General features: G+C 38.2%; 1 pseudogene; it reads right to left on the bottom strand.

Moving 5' to 3' along the window:
- Positions 1–14251: 14251 nt before the first annotated feature.
- Positions 14252–16936, bottom strand: LOC122011198 (annotated as a pseudogene).
- Between the last annotated feature and the right edge of the window lie 738 nt (positions 16937–17674).

Raw genomic sequence — 17674 nt, 5'->3', positions numbered from 1 at the left:
TATGAGAGTGGTGAACAGAAAGAACTAGAACTTCAGATAGATTTAGTGGCAGATACCACAGCAGCTATACAGCAGATCCGCCAGAGGATAGAGACAGCCCAGAGCCGCCAGAAAAGCTATGCTAATACACGGTGCAGACCTTTAGAGTTTTAAGTTGGGGATTCAGTATTCCTCAGAGTGGCTCCCATGAAGGGAGTAATGCGTTTTAGGAAAAAGAGCAAACTAAGTCCCCGATATGTGGGACCATACCTTATCAGCAGAAGAGTGGTCAAGGTAGCATATGAGCTAGAGCTACCCTAGGAAATGTCAGCTGTCCACAATGTATTTCATGTCTCTATGCTGAAGAAGCATATCCCAGAAGCCACCCAGGTGATTGAGCCCCAGTCGGTACAGATCCGCGAAGACCTCAGCTATGACAGTCGGCCTATTCAGATAATAGACCGAGCAGTTATTTGGCACAGTCACACAGCAGAAGAGGCAACATGGGAGACAGAAGCCAGCATGAGACAGAAGTACCCCGAATTAGTCTAAGTTCGAGGATGAACTTTTTATAAGGTATGGGGGATTGTAACACCCGAAAATTCTCAAAACTATATTGGAAATATTCTATAATTATTCTGAAATTTTTAGATATTTTTCGGAATTTTTAGAGTAGCGAAAGTAGCAAAAATAATTAGAAAACCAAAATAGCTTAAGCGGGAATCGAACCCGGGACCCCTCGGGTCCGTTAAACCTTTAGACCGCCTAAGTAACCAGTTGAACCCAGTAGGGCCGTGCTGAAAGGAAAGGGAATCAATTAAATTTATATTGGAGTTGGGCGAATTGATTCCTAAATATAAATAGGAAAATTATTAAGTGAGGAGATTATTTTCCACCGTGAACTTTCTTTCCTCACCCTAGCCACGCCGCAACCCTTCCTTCTCCTTCTTCCTCTCGGCGCCAACTCTAGGATTCCCTCCCTAGGGCCCCAAGGTCATCTTTCGGTGACAACTCCGGCACGAGGACACTCTTCTTCGCGAGAGGAATGCATAGACGCGAGAAGATTGTCGAAGGGGTCGTCTCCACCGGAATTTTAGCGAATAGAATTGTAAGGAAATTAGCGTACGAGGTAAGAAACCCCTCACCTGCAGTATAAGTAGCTTTCGTTTGATTGCATGCCTTTAGTTTAGCTATATGCAGATTTTTCGGCGCCCAGGGTGTGTTTAAACCCTCCTCGCAGACTAGGGATCCAGTTGAGCACCTCTAGATGGGCCAGACACGTTATTCTCCTTCAGTTGGAGGCTCTAGACGTTGTCAGGTGCCTAGAGGTGGTCTCCCTATTAGAGGGGAGAGTTGGGGCACACCAAGTGTTCGACAAAATGATTAGTGTAGCTAAATACCACCTCAGATATTTTTAACAGCTCAGTTAAATGCATTAGTAGCATTTAAATCAGTATATTAGTCTAGTTTCAGCTTACATGGGATTACGGTCCAATGGGTGGGCTTCCACAGTCGGCTCTAGGTTCAGATAACCTAGTTCTAGGTTCAGATAACCTAGAAACAGCAAAATAAGCAACTAGTAGCTATATTCAGTATTTTATTTTCATTGGCACTGTACTGGATTAGATATCCATTGGGTTGGGCTCCCACAGTCGTCCCTAGGTTCAGACAACCTAGTAACCCTACTAAATTCAGGACTTGTAAACCCGGATCTAGTAAGGGATACGTGCACAACAAAGTACAGTTGCCGGGCCCACTAGCAACATGATTATGTATTTTCACTTATTATGATAATAGCTTTCAAACTCATAATCTAGTTATGTGATTATAGTTTAAGATCAGTACTAGCTCGGTTTTAGCACAGTTTCAGTTACAGTTTCTGCTTATTTTCTCCTAGTTGATATCATGAGATAGCTCCATGCTTAGTTTTTATTATGCATGCCATGTTTCAGTGTTTATGCCATGTAACTCCAGTATGCCATGCTTTAACAAATTCAGTGCATGTTTTCAAATAGCATTCTTTAAAAATATGTTTGCATCGTTGCATGTTTTAGTGAGGTAGATGGTTTCTTACTAAGCTTAAAGCTTACAGATACTATTTTCCCTTATACTGCAGATAAAGGTAAAGGGAAGATGGACTAGCAGAGGAAGCTGGAGGTCAATGCAGAGATGGTGTGTGTGGCAGGAACCTGGAATGAAGATCCTTAGGAAGTTTAGCAAATTAAGAACTTAGTTTCTTTTCTTAAGATACTTTTATGCATTTCTAGTGGTTTAAATGCTATGAATTAATAAACCTTGCACTATGTCATGTTAGAATGCTAGTCAGTGGATATTAGAATGTTTTCCATGCATTGTATAATCGTTGTGTGAGGTTTTGGCACGAACTAGTGCTGAAATCAGAGTTTCAGTGCAAAATCAGAAACTCCGATCGATCTACGGATCGATCAGAGTTGAGTTGTGCCACTGGATCGGTCAGCTGACCGATCCAGTCGCGTACAGAGAGTTTATGGATCGGTCAGCCGACCGATCCAGATGCGAACAGTGGGTGCAGAAGCTCACTGATCGGTTAGCCGACCGATCAGTGAGCCACTGGATCGGTCTATCGACCGATCAGTGTACTCCTAGATCGGTCGGTAGACCGATCCAGCCACATCCAGAAGTGAGATAGCTTGTGGATCGGTCAGCCGACCGATCCAGAGCATTTCTCCGTGCCAGTGTCAAGTTGGATCGATCACTGGATCGATCCGACAGCCCAATCGATTCACGGATCGATTGAAATGCCTGATTACAGCTAGCAGGACACCCGAGAGGCATAGATTACCTTCCCTAGCATGTGTACAACTCCTAGGTACACCTACAATATTAAGTTCTGATTTTACAGTAATCAGTTTCGTAAAGTTTTAATCAATCCAGATTTTTCGCAATAGTAATTTAGCACAGCATTACGTAACGATCGGCCTTACAGCCTAGTCAGTAGAAGGCGGGTCGTTACAACCAATCCCTTGGTCGAACCGAATTAGCTCGCTAGAAATCTAATCTGTTTGCTTGGAGGTTCAGTCGATCTATCCCTGGTTCGATCGACCGATCAAGGCCGAAACTTCAAGCTATAAAATGTTAGTTTCCTTGCAAAATCGAGTTTCGACAAATAGCAAGCAATATGTATTGTACACATATTATATTCGACAAATTCTTTAATTGCCTCATCAAAATGGATATTCCAACTACTGGATGCTTGCTTTAGTCCATCAATAGATCGTTGAAGCTTGCATATTTTGTTTTTGTCAACAGATGTGAAAACTTTGGGTTGTATCATATATACGTCCTCGAGCAGATTTCTATTAAGGGAAGCTATTTTCACATACATTTGCCATATCTCATAATCATGATGAGAGGATATGACCAGGAGTATCCGAATGGATTTAAGCATGGCTATAAGTGAGAAAGTTTTGTTATAGTCAATGCCTTGCCTTAGACAATAGCCTTTCGCTACCAACCTTGCCTTGTTGGTAATTACATTACCATCCATGTTAGTTTTCTTCTTGAAAATCAACTTGAACCCTATAGACGTTATGCCCTCAGGCGGGTCTACCAAATTCCAAACTTAGATTTTATATATGGAATCTATTTCCAACTTCATGGCTGTAAGCCACTTGTACTTTTCTAAACTATTCAGAGCCTCTTTGTAATCTACAGGTTCCTCATCCTCAATGAGTAAAATGTTATTCGATTTTCTTAAGAGAGATCCATATCTCTCAGGAATATTGCGTGTCCTACATAATCCACGAGGAGGTTATATCATAATTGGTTGTGGTCTTGACTAAGCATCTCGTTAGTATTTATTGGACTCTCTTGAACTTTATAAAGTTCAACCATACTCCCACTTGCTTCCTGTAAGAGAAATTCTTTCTCTAGGAAGGTAGCATGCTTTGAAATAAATACCTTTTGTTTCAACGGGTGATAGAATTCATAACACTTAGTTTCCTTAGGGTATTCAATAAATAAATACTTATCAAACTTAGCGCCCAACTTGTCTAATATAGTCCTCTTCACATAAGTAGGACATCCCCATATTTTCAAATAAGATATGAGGGGTTGCTAACTAGTTCATACTTTATATGGAGTAGTTGAGATTGTCTTCACTGGAACTCTGTTTAGCAAGCAAACAGCCATCATGAGTACGTAAAGTTTTTGGAAGATTTGCATGATCTATCATTGACCTAACCATATCCAACAAGGGTTAGTTATACCTTTCTGATACACCATTATGTTGTGGCATATATGACGGAGTCCATTGAGACAATATACCATTGTTCCTTAGATAATCTTGAAACTCTTGGCTTAAATACTCGCCACCTCGATCAAATTGATATATCTTGATATTTTTACCAAGTTATTTCTATACTTCATTTTTGAATTCTCTAAACTTTTCAAAGGCTTCAGACTTGTGCTTCATTAGATACACATACCCATAATGAGAGTGATCATCAATGAAAGTAATGAAGTAGCTATAACCTCCTAGTTCATGAGTTAACATTGGTCCACATACATCGGTATGTATGAGCCCAAGCAACTCATCAACTCTTTCACCTTTTCAGAAAAAGGTAACTTTGTCATCTTGCTTTTTAAACATGAATTGCATGTATCAAATGTCTCTAATTAAAATGATTTGAGAACTGTAATCTTTTGCAATTTGGACATATGTTTCTTGCTTATATGGACAAGGCGACAATGCCACGAGTAAGAGGTTAATTGATTATATAATAAGGCACATTTATTGCTCGTATCGATATTGAATGCGTCAATAGAGGTATCTAACGCGTAGCTGACATTATATAATATTCCCGTGCCATAAAGAATATCATTCAATGTTATATAACTACAATTGTTACTAAAAGTCAAATAACTAATTTATTTGGTGACTCCGTCAACATTGAAGATAGTTCACCGATAGTTTACCCTCTAACTATCTTAGGCGGGATCAATGAAGAACATGACTACTTTATTTTCAGGAGTAATTATTTATGGCAAGGGATTTATATCTAAAATTATGGAACTAATGCTCTCTATATTAATAATTAATAATGGACTAAACAACTTGTTATATCCAACTATATAATTTATTTTTGCTGAGAATAACCATTTTTCAAAACAAACTCTAACTATATCAATTGTTAACTCTTGTTCTTCTTTGTTTTTTTTTTAAAATTATTACCTTCTTTAAATTATGAATTTACATATGCAATGCACAAATTCATCAATAAATAATTTAATAAATAATTTTTATAATAGAAATTTAATAGATGATTAATTGGCAATTTACCAAAAGGAGTACATAGAATATGAAAATTACCAAAAGGTGTATCATAATTGTGCATTTACCAAAGGGCATAGTAAAGTGATGTGGAATTTCCATTTTAACACTCCCGCGAACCTCCTCTCTTTAGTCGTCATTTTGTAGGCATCCGAACCACATTTTGAATCATTTTCATTTAAAAATAATAGTGATGGTTATGGAGTGATCATTTTTCTCCCTCCCTCTCTCAGTTCATGCATGCCTCGCCGCTCTTCGTAACTCTTCAATCACAACTCTATTTTAGTGTCAAAATCGCCCCCACTCAAACCCTACCTAAGTGTCTTCATCACATTAATGGAAGGTAATTTTGAAGAAGAGGCAAAGAAGGATGCAGCTAGGATTGCCCAACCTAACAAAATGAGGAAATAAGCTATTGCGATAAGTCTATATTTGCATATAAATAGTATTTTATTTGATTTAATTCATTAATTAAATGTATTTTATGTTTATGGGCTTAGTTTATGAAGCAATTTAGGACTTAGAAGAAGAAATAATAAGACGAAGATGTGGCCTACTTGTTAAAACACTTGGAGAACCTAAAGTATGTGAAATACATAGTTGATTTAATTATTTGATAAATCAAGATAATTATATGCTTCTCTAATTTAGATAATTATATGGTTCTCTAATTTAATTTTATGATTTATAGTCATTGATTTACATTACAGGTTAACAAATGAATTAGTTTGGGAGGAACCACCCTTTGGTTTAAATGTGTATTCCTTCTTATCTGGTGTAAATGGAGAGATTTTGACAAATTGGGAGGTAATTGACACATATTATAAAAATTATAATTGTTGTAATTATATCAATTTTGAGGGATAAGTTATGTAAAACATTGGATTAAATATCCATAGTATTGTAAGAAAAAAAGTTGGGTAGGAAATGCACAGGTATAATTACGTAGTGTTGTTAGTTTTATATTTTTGTATGTACTATTTGTTGTTTAATACAATGGTGTGTAAGATATGAGAAGTGTATACTAAATTGTCATAAGTATAACAATACGATTGCGTAATGAACTAAAAATCACAATATCCAAATTGCCATGCTGGTGCTGATTGGTGAAAAGAGACATAACTTATACTTCACACCACATCTCTCTTCTAAAAACTCAAAACTTGGTAATGGTTGGGATTTTTTAGAAATCCAAATAGGCTAGGTCCAACACTGGAGATAATAAATAATATTACCTCTAATCATTTTATAGTCGACCCTACCTAGTGGGAAAAGGCTTGGTTGTTGTTGTTATTGTTGTAATCATTTTATAGTTTTTAAAAATTTATTAGTAAGAATAAAATAAAAAGACTTGTTCTATCCATAAATTATAAATATAGAAATTATTATATGTTAAAACTAATTAACTGTTCACTTATTCGTCCAATGACAAAAGAGGCTGAGCTAATTCTAGGGATGCCAAACGACATCACTCTTTAGTGCTTCTTCCGCCTCCAATTCTACTTTATCTGCATTGCTCAGGGCATCTGCAAGGAGGTGAAAGCTCGAACTTGCCTCGTCGTCCTTTTATCTCTTCTACAAGGCTACCGGCCTTGTGCACCTTGTTGTCGTGTTGCTCCTTCAGAGAAAGTTCTTGTCCCTCACTAACAAGTGGCATATAGCCTTTTTTGAGCCAACCACAAGTTCTTGTGTGATGAGGCATGTTCAGAATAAATACCGTGGATGGTCAAATCATGTTCAACAAACGAGCTGACATGCGCTCTTTGAATATCGTTGGTGAGGAGGATAAGGAGGACCTACAAAGCACTTGAACAAAGAGTTAGAATGGCGTTAGGGAAGGATCCCGACATGTCTCTCCGACACTCAAGTTAAGATTTGCTTGAGATATGAAACTAGCGGAGGAAGAATCAGGAGAAAGAGGGAGTTGTGGAGTTGAAGAGAGTTCAGAATCCTTTGCACTTACCTTCTCTAGAGTTTATATAACTTGAAGAGTATCTCCATGTCAAATGTTGCATTTTCCTTCATCATCCATGTATGAGCTAGTGAATGGATCAGATCTGATAGTCATTAATTGCTTCTTAATTTATCAAGCACCACGTGTTTGAAGTAGGATAACCACGAAATCAGATCTAATAACTATAAAACCGCTTCTCTATTCATTGTCGTTGTCCGTGTCTCTCTGAGAAATAGTCTCATTATTGAGGTGGTTATGTTGCTTATTTATCTACATGCGTCCTACGTGTTTTTAATGGGCCAATGTAGGGGTGTGGGCCTGATCCGAGGATGAGAAAGTGAGATCAGTGTTGAGTGACCTTGAGGATAAACGAACCGGCAATTGAAGCCAAAACTAGAAGGATGTCGGGATTTGGAGCTGATGTCGGCGATTGAGACTTAGGCATGAATGATGTCGGTGATTGAGGTTGATATAGGGAGGATGTCGACGACTGAGGCTGAGTACGGAGGATGTCGGCTGATGTGCGTAGATTATAGCATATTTTAACGCATATTTACATATTTTACGCATGCTTTGTCTATACACTCTCATATTCTTTGTGTTACTTTAAGCATAAATACTTTTCTTTGTTCAGAGATCTGCTCTTGTGTATTTTTATCTTCAAGAGTCGAATTTGGAGAAGAAATGATGTTCGTGGGTGATCTAGGCAACAAGCAAAGGAAGACAACATTAGCCATGTGAGCCACATGATCGTGTCAAAGGAACAGGGAGGAAAATGACCTTGGTCGTGTGGAGAAGACAAGCCGTGTAGCTTCACCAGAGAAGGGGAATGACACGGCCATGTGGATTAGCCCGACCGTGTCATCCCAGCAAGCACAACTAGAACCTGGCCGTGTAGATCTACACAGCGTAAGCAACTTCTCCACATGGTTGTTCAACATTTCCAGAGAAGAGGCAAGCCTAGGTCGTGCGTACCACACGACCGTGTGAGGTTTCCAAAGGCAAAGATTGGCATGACCATGTGATCCACATGGCCATGTGAGCCAGTTAAAGGCAGACCGTTACACGGCCATGTGAAGGCCACACGACCGTTTGACCTTGGCCGAGGGCATAGTAGCTAGGGTCATGTGTGCCACACCGCCGTGGCACGGGTCGTGTGGTGCTCATGCCCTGCACTATATAAGGAAGGAGCTTCTTCCTCTTTTCAAAGGGAGGAGGCTCTCCCTTTTGGGGAGATCAAGTTTGGGGTCAATCTCCAGCCGTGATCCAGTGTTCCTAAGTCATTTCCATCTAAGATTCAACTCTAGAAGTGAGGGATTGGTTCTGAATATCACTCATCGTCGCTAGATAAATATTTCTATTCTCTTCTCTCGATTTGGATTGAAATGTTTGTGATCTCTTTGTCTTCGGATCTCTATCTTTACATTATGGAGTAGATTCATTGTTCTAGGACTAAGAGAGTATTTGTGGTGTGATTTGATGTAAGAATCTCATGGATTTACCAATTTCCTATATCAATGATGTTGTTATGTTTTGTATCTATTTGATCTTGTGTGGATTGTTGTGGTTGGATATGATTTCCATGCTTGATTGGATGTTTGTGCTACTTGTAGATCTCGTAGAGGGATTCCCTAGATCGTATGACTAAGGGGCGCTAGTGACAGGCTGTCCCCCCTAACGGACATCTAGGGAATCACCTTAAATGGTGAAGCTAGTCTTACAAGGAGGTGGATTGGTTGAGTGCATGTATTCTCTATGCCTTTATGTGGATTGAATGGTGATGTGCTTCTATGTTGTTTGACCGAGGGGCGTTGGTGACAGGCTACCCCACTAACGGACTTCATGGATACCAAAACTATCAAATTACTAGAGGTATAGATAAAAGTTCATTGTTGGTTGACTTCTGTAGGAGGAAACCGGCAACTTCCTGCAAATGCGTGGCAATTGAGGATAAGAATTGGTAGATCACCTTACATTGATAAATATCACAATGAAACCGGACTCCTATAACTCTCACAAAAACCAAGTACTTACATTTGTTTTTCTATTTCTATTTCTAGTTGCTACTCCGTAGATTCACTTCCTTTGTCGATTATTTAGCTAATTTATTGTGAGACATCTCTAGTGCTTATAATTAGTCCCTGTGGATTCGATATCTTTTTATTACTGACGATGAAACTATGCACTAGTGGTTGCGTAACATCGACGACCAAGGTAGAGTTAGGGGATATGTCGGGATATGAGGCCAAGATGTAACGACCCAACTTTCCCCATTTCGAGTTCTAAAAGTCCTTATAAAAATCTAGAAATGCTTTAGAAAAATTCTAGAGATTTTTAGAAATTTTTAGAGTATTTTTATATAATTTTTGGAGTTCGTTTGGTATTTTTACCCAGAGGAAGAAGTTTTAAAAATAAAATAAAAAGAAAAGAAAAAAATAAGTTTGTAGAAGCTGGGGTTCGAACCCAGCTCCTCGGCCCAAGCAGAAATCGGCCCAACCAGCTGAGCTACACGGTTTTGTTAATCATATATGGACCGATATATATTTAAGTAATAGTTAGGAACAGTAAAATAATAGGAAATAAAATGGTTGCAGCTGGGATTCGATCCCTCGAGTTGGGCTTTGAGCAGAACGCAGCCCACCAACAGACCAGCCGCGGGTTTGTTAATAAAACCCGAATCAAGTTGTATTTAAGCAATAGTTAGTTAACAGAATATTAAAGTTATAAGAAGAGAACTTAGGTTTTTCCCCGTGACAAAAATCTTCTCTTCTCCTCTTCTCACGCGACGGCGCATCTCTCCACGGGGGAAACTGCAGCGAGCAAAGCTAGGGCATTGCGGTGGTCGGCGAGCACTCTTCTCCAAGAGGTCATCACACCACCGAGCTCCTCTCGTCAAGAAGAGGCGCGAGCACAAGAAGAAGCCGAGTATTTCAAGCCTCCGAGCCCTAGATCTTCTTCCTTTCCTTCGGTTGTAAGTCCAAGCAAATCCCGGTGAATTGCTTCTCACCTGCAGTAGGAGTTGTTCCGAGGCTTATTCCTTGTTCCTCTTCTTGATCCCCAAGCTTGCATGAGTTTCCTTGTCTTCTCTGTTTTCGGGTCATATTGTACAGCTGGTTGGTTGTGCTTGCTGCCGTGGATCACATAAAGGAGATAGAAGGGGTTTAGTTTGGAATAGCTTAATAGTATTGTACAGAGATTTTAATCTAGTTTCCCTTTCATGTGTACAAGCTCTTAGTTGTCTCTTCCAAAAGTTGATTCGTGAACCATATGGTGAATGACAGTATAGCTTCCTTTCATGTTTGCATGTTTCGGCTTTAAACTTTCCTAATAGTTATGATTACGGATTTATGCTATAGGTGTTGGACTTTAATCTAGTCCTTTACCATGTGTGCTAGTTTCTGGACTGAATTCAAAGTTCTGTAGTAGCAAGCTTAAGAAGGTCTGATTGCTCCTTAGTGTCCTGTCGTAGCATGCCTAAAGAGGATCGATTGTTAAGACAGTAGTTGTTTCCGGTTGTGTATTTATCTTCGTGTGATGACTGTTGGGGTGTGATCGATTTTTAGTGAAGGTTGGAATTTAGTGCACAGATATAGGTGTGTAGAAATTTACTGTGAACAAGTTTAGACGTGCATGAACAAATTGTACATTGAGCAGTACTTATCCTTTTAGAATTTGTTCCATGTCAAGTTTAGCTTATACTAAATTACAGAGCTCTCTATTTCAGAATTTGTAAATTCTCATTTAGCTCATAGTTGTAGTACTTTTAGTCAGCCTGTACAGTTTCTTCTTCTTTCCTGTTACCATGTAGTTTTAAACCTTTTTGTTGCCATGTATAAGAATGGGGGTCTTTAATGAATTATGCAGTAAAATGGTTTGTGTCTAGTAGACCTTTAGAGATTTATGGGTTGTTGTAAGTAAAGCAAAGTTAGTTTCTTTTATAGAATTCCAGCAAAGTTTTTAATAGTTTTGTGCCATTAATGGGCACGAACAACCCTATGTTTTAGCATTTTCTGTTTAGACCTTTTTGTGCTAGTTAGAGGGCACGAATAGCCTTTAATCTAAGTACGTGGTATTAGTTTTCTTTGCTATTTAACAAACATGATCAGTCCTGTTTAATGGCATTGCAGATTTAGCCTCTTTGTTATTCAGTAAGCATGATATTTTGTTGAATATGTATAGATTTCATTAAGTACTAGTGTGCAGATTTTTACTAGTCATGAATGCAGATTTCTATTAAGCTTGAATGCAGATTTTTATAAGTAAAGTATGCAGATTTTGATAAACTCAGTATGCAGATTTTTATTAAGCTTTACATGCAGATTTATGTTAAGCTTTGTATACCGATTTTCAGTACGTAGAGTGTGTTCTAGTGCACCCCAAGTGCTTGATAAAATGCTTAGCTCAATATAATGCTACAGTAGGCATTTTAATAGCTCAGTAAATGCAGTAGAAGCATTTAAAATAACTTATTTAGTCTTGCTTCAGCTTATATGGGACTACGGTCCAATGGGTGGGCTCCCACAGTCGCCTCTAGGTTCAGATAACCTAGTTCTAGGTTCAGATAACCTAGTAAAAGCAAGATAAGAAAATTAGCTATGAAATCAGTATTTTATTTTCAGCAGTGGCACTGTACTGGATTAGATATCCATTGGGTTGGGCTCCCACAATCGTCCCTAGGTGTAGATAACCTAGTAAACCCTACTAGTTAGGGATGCGCGCACAGCAAGTACAGTTGCCGGGCCCATCAGTAGCATGATTATTATTTTGATCTATTATGTAAATAGTTTTCAAAACTTCACAAATTAGTTATGTGAATACAAGTTAGACTCAGTTTAGCATTAATTAGATCAGCTAATGTATTAGTTCAGTTTCCTATTGATATACATGATAGTTCTATGATTAGCTATAGATGTTTAGTATTTCAGTTAGCATGATTTCTTTGCTATTTATGAGCATGATTAGCTATACATGTTTAGTATTTCAGTTAGCATGATTTCTTTGCTATTTATGAGCATGATTAGCTATACATGTTTAGTATTTCAGTTAGTTAGATTTCTTTGCTATTTATGAGCATGATTAGCTTTACATGTTAGCTTTTCAGTTAGTTCCTTTGCTATTTATGAGCATGAGTAGCTTTACATGTTAGCATTCAGTTTTAGCATGTTTTTATTCATATACATGCATATCGAATTTTTGTGAGTAGATAGCGCTCACTAAGCTTTATGCTTATAGACTGCATTTCCTCCTACTGCAGATAAAGGAAAAGCTAAAGTATGAAAGGAAGGCGACAAGGAGATGCTGTGACAGTGTGTGTGATGCCAGGACTATGGAGAGATCCAGAATTAGCTGGCAAAATTGTCAAGACTTTTCCCTTAGTTCTCTTTTAATGTTATATTGAAATTGAGTTTATTTCCGCATTTGTAGTTTGATACCTCCTATTGTTGGAGTGATATGGTTGTTGCCATTGCTAGAGTAGTTTCATATTTTTATTGAGCTATTATACTGCGTGGTTGTGAAATTATATGTTCCAGCCGCCTGTGGCTGAGTATATTCTGTATGTATTTACGGATATGGTCACCGGTATAGGGGAGACTCTGCCGAAATTTTTCGGTAGGGTTTTCCTAAAGATTTTTATCATACCGGTTAAGTAGAGTTAGTAGTCAAGTAACGGTCATCCTTAGAGTGTAGTAGTAGTAAGAAGGGTGGTCGTTACACAAGACTAGAATGATGTTGAGATTTGAAGTTGAGATCGAGACGATGCCGATGAATGAAGACGAGCCACATGCGATGTCGGTGATTGAGACTGATTTATGGAGATTGTCAGGATATGAGGCAGAGACAGGGGAGATGTCGACGACCAAAGCCAAGTCTTAGTAGTTGTTTTGTCTCCAAGCACATTTTATTCCTTGGGCCGGATTCCTTTCAGGTCATGTTTGACCCACATTAACTTTGATTGGCAAGCTAGTACTACTTTTAATCATATGAGATATGTGGGGAGCTGTAGGAATATTCTGCCAGATCTAGGCAGTTGATAGCCGACTGCCCTGACACCATGTTGGCCTGTTGCCGTATGTTGTGGTCGTCGAGCGAGTGCTGTTGCTAGTCGATGAGTGGGATGTGTTCACCTTTTGCCTCATCGGCCAGTTCAACATCTATGATCTAATCATTGACAACTAACAATGAGGGGAGCCGATGCTGCGCCCCTTCTGGTTTTCCTACCTCTGCACTGCCTAGCCATAGAGCGTGTTCATGTCCAGTGGGAGGGGTGTAAAGAATAAGAATATATTGTCGGCGCTGGCCTACGGCACGACGACCGACGTGTGGGTGAAGTACAAGATAACGGTTCGATCCGCATCACCGCCGCTGACAAGGAGAGAAGGATGTACTTGTGGTGCGAGAGAGATAGGGGTGAGAAAGTAGCGAGCTGATGGTCAGATCTCAGGACAGTTAGCGGACGACTTCTCTAAATACTTTCAATCTTTCTTTGTCTTCTAATTTTAAGAATACAAGAGGTGTTTCTGACAATATATCTAGTTTTTTTTATTATTTTAAAAATATTGTTCTAATAATTTTTTATCATTTTATTTTACATTTTGATTCTGTAAATTAAGAATTTATATATACATGCATAAAATTGTCAATGAGTAAATAAATAAGTAATTTTAATTAAAATTTAACCTGATAACAAGTCTTATAATTTAATATTAGAAATTATAATAAGTAATTAATTATGATAGTAATTTAGGTTTATTAGGCTTGGCACATAATGGTTAGTAGCCCATTTAATTGTTGTATCATGCTCATGACTCATAGTATGAGCATTTGGTTTAGTGAACCGATCTTAAGATTTTTTTAAAAAATAAAAATGATTTTTTTATATTAATTATTTTTTGAAACCATGATTAAATCGAGCCAGAGATAATATTTAAAAATAATAGATTAAATTTTATGTAACGTTTGATATCACAATAAATAACAACATATCAATTTATTCTATTTTGAAATGCTTAAATAGTAGGTAGATGCAGCCCTTGAAGAAAATTCTTGATCATCTCCAGAGCTCAAGCTGGCTGATAACTTGGAACCTCATGTCCTGCTCCTCGAACAGTGGCAAATGTCAAATTGTGATCATACATCACAGTATATCCCCCAACCTACATATTCATAATAAAAATCATCAAAATTAATGTCGTTTGTTCTACTAGTTGTCACCATCATTAGAGCAACGAAGGGTATCGTAGAGGAAAACTTCTCATCAATGTATACATTTTAATTCGTTGTGGATTTGAGGATAATTAACTATATATCTTATGAAAAGATTTAAAATGACACAATTGTTTACCTCACTGTTAAGCATCCAAGCTCTCCATGGAGTCTTCACTTTAAGCTTTAGCTTCTTGAGGGAGTATCTTGTGGAAGTAACAGGAACTACTCCATCAATGTCACCGCTGCACAAACCCAGCCAACGCTTAGCTAGAGACAAAATTTGATTGAAAACCCCTTCACTCGCAATCTAATGAACGGTATCTTTGTCGTATGACAGATGTTATGCAGAAATCTTAAAGCTATCATACTTGCAAAATTGATATACCTATATATGCTATTTTTACTTACATAATGTGTATAAGGACCACAAAATTTATACACTTATATAAATGAAAGTATTGAAATGGAAAGCTGATTCACACCCTATGATATGATGAGGACATCTAATGATTTTTTACCTGTATTTTAAAACCCTAATCCCATTAGATAATAATTCATGAATAATTGGTAACATTGTGGAAGGCTGATCTGACCAACTAGGTATCACTTGGCTGCATTGAGACAAATATAAATAAATGAGTTGAATTTTCATTATTTTGTTTAAAAGAAAAATAAAATTATCAAATGGCGTATTATATTTATGAGATATGTATATACCTACAACCAGACCAGGTGTAATTGAGCTTTGTGATATTGGCATGTAGAGCTTTCTGTACCTCAAGATTGTTAAGGTATGCCTCCACATAATTTGAAGTGCAAGGATCAAAATTCTCAATCTGCATTAGAATTTAAGTATGACATTTCAATCTGTTAGTTAATTCTATTCACAATTGATATGATTGAGTGAAAATTCTTAATCAGCATCAGAATTTAAGTATGACATTTCAATCTGGGCAAATTCCAGCTTTAGTTAGAGCTTGCTCCTTGTAGTGATCCAACAAGAATGCGATGACCTTCGATTCTTGAGTTAACAGGTCAAATCGATTCGAACTAAATTGGATATGAAAATACCAGGAAAATGGAGATAATTAAATGTAATGATTCTCGGAAGAGACAAACCGAGGGCGATTTTGGGGTCGGCATCACGCCCGACGAGAAGCATAGTGGCGCGTATATGTTGTAGACGTCCAACTCCTCAACGGCAAGGCTGGCCTCATTGAGTGCGTTGTCGCACTTTGGAGCTGTCCGCCGGGCGTCCGGCGAGAAATTGCAGAACTTGTGGATTGCCCGAATGGTCACGTCGGCGATCAACGCGTGCGTCCAGAAGTAGTCAAACATCCCCTTGCTATCCGTCTCCTTGTTGATCACTGCGTTCCCAATCTAGGTCATCCAAAATCAATTTGAAATTGATACAGATCCATCTTTCCCAATTTAATTTGCAATAAAAAGGAGAGAGGGTCAATCGGACTGATTGATTTCATTCCTTACCGCGATGCCTTTGAGGTTGATGAGGCAATCTTTGTGGTGGAGTATGGCGTGGGCAAGCTGGGGGACGTAGTGGCCGGCGTAGCTCTCACCGGCGATGAAGAAGTCCCTCCCCTTATACTCTGGGAATCGCTCGAACCAGTTGACGAGGAAAACTAGCGCGTCGGTCGCCGTCCTACGGTCTCCGCTCTTGGCGTAGTCCGATGTGGTGTTGGAGTAGGAGAAGCCGACGCCGGCAGGGCTCTCCAAGAACAAGACGTTCGCCACTGCATTGCACGATGCACGTTAGTGGTTCGGGGTAATGCCAAAGCAGAAAACTTTTTTCACTCTACTCCCTAAGCTCAAGGAAATAACATATATATATATATATATATATATATATATATATATATATATATATGTTGACGACAATGACATATGATCCTAACCTTCGTTCCAAGCGTAGGGATTCTTGTACAGAGTTTTGCCATCTCTCATGACCCGAAACGGCCCAAGCTCCTCCATGGCGCCGTACCCCAATGACGAACACCCCGGCCCTGCACCCACCCACGCCACAACAATCACCACTCTATCGATCGAAAAGCAACGTCATTTTCTATTATTTCCATACCTCCATTGAGCCAGAGCACAATAGGCTTTGACCTGCTATTCTCAGCAGCCTCGGCAAAGTAGTAAAATAGAGCCCGTCCGTTAGCTCTGTCAACTGTGACATACCCCGCGTACTGATCAAAATTGACCCCTTTTGGTTGGCCAGGCAACCGAACAACCTTGTCCCCCTCCTTCAGCCTGCTATTGTCGTAGACCTTCGACTTCAGCCCGGATACCGAAAGAAGACTGCTCGCGCATGAAGAAGAAGAAGAAGATGAAGAAGAAGAAGAAGACCTCCCTACTCCGTTGTTAAAGTAGAACTTGTTCATCGCATCTCTCTGCCTCACCGTGCTGGAAGCCACGCAGTGTAGGAAACAGAGGAGGAGGAAGAGACAATTGAAACTTGGCTTCATTGTTTGATTGGGAATGAGGAATGGAATGGAATAGAATCTTATTTATGGGATGAATTATTGGATAATTATGGGATGAATCTTATTTATGGGATGGATTCTTGTTGGAGCCGGCGGAGATTGATGTGTTTGCTTTGTTTGGCAATGGTCTCTGTAAAAGGAAAACGAAAGATTAATTTTGAATAAACATTTTCAAAACTAAAAGAATTTTAAAAAAGATTCTACTGTTTTTTCAATATTTATACAATGAAATAATGTATAGTAAATAGTAATTCAAAGATCTTAGAGTGGAAAATGCATAATTAATAATGAATTTCCATGTATATTCATATTTTATTTAAATCTAATTTATTTTTTCCTTAATTTTAATCAACTTTTACTACTCACTGGATTATTCCATCATTTATCATAATAATTAAATCTATTTAATTTTAGCTCTTCCTGTGAGTCACATATATAATGATCTAATTAGTTTTAGCTTGATTATTAACTAATTAAATTAAGTGAGGTTAAATTAATAATGAAGTTTAATTAAGTGAGGTTAAATAAATAATGAAGTTAAATTATTTGATTTCGAATTAACTAAAATGTTAAGTATGGATTAACTGATTAAGGATTAATTAAGATTAGATGTATTAGTTCAAGATTAATTAAGTGTAAGTTAGAATTATTTAAGTTAGAGTAAATTAGTAATTAAGTTTAAGATTTACAATTATTACTCAAATTTTGGTATATTAATTG

Source organism: Zingiber officinale, chromosome 8A, assembly GCF_018446385.1.
Source record: "Zingiber officinale cultivar Zhangliang chromosome 8A, Zo_v1.1, whole genome shotgun sequence".
Classification (NCBI taxonomy): Eukaryota; Viridiplantae; Streptophyta; class Magnoliopsida; order Zingiberales; family Zingiberaceae; genus Zingiber; species Zingiber officinale.
Note: the sequence above shows the minus strand (reverse complement) of the source record. Positions and strands in the feature narration are given on the sequence as shown.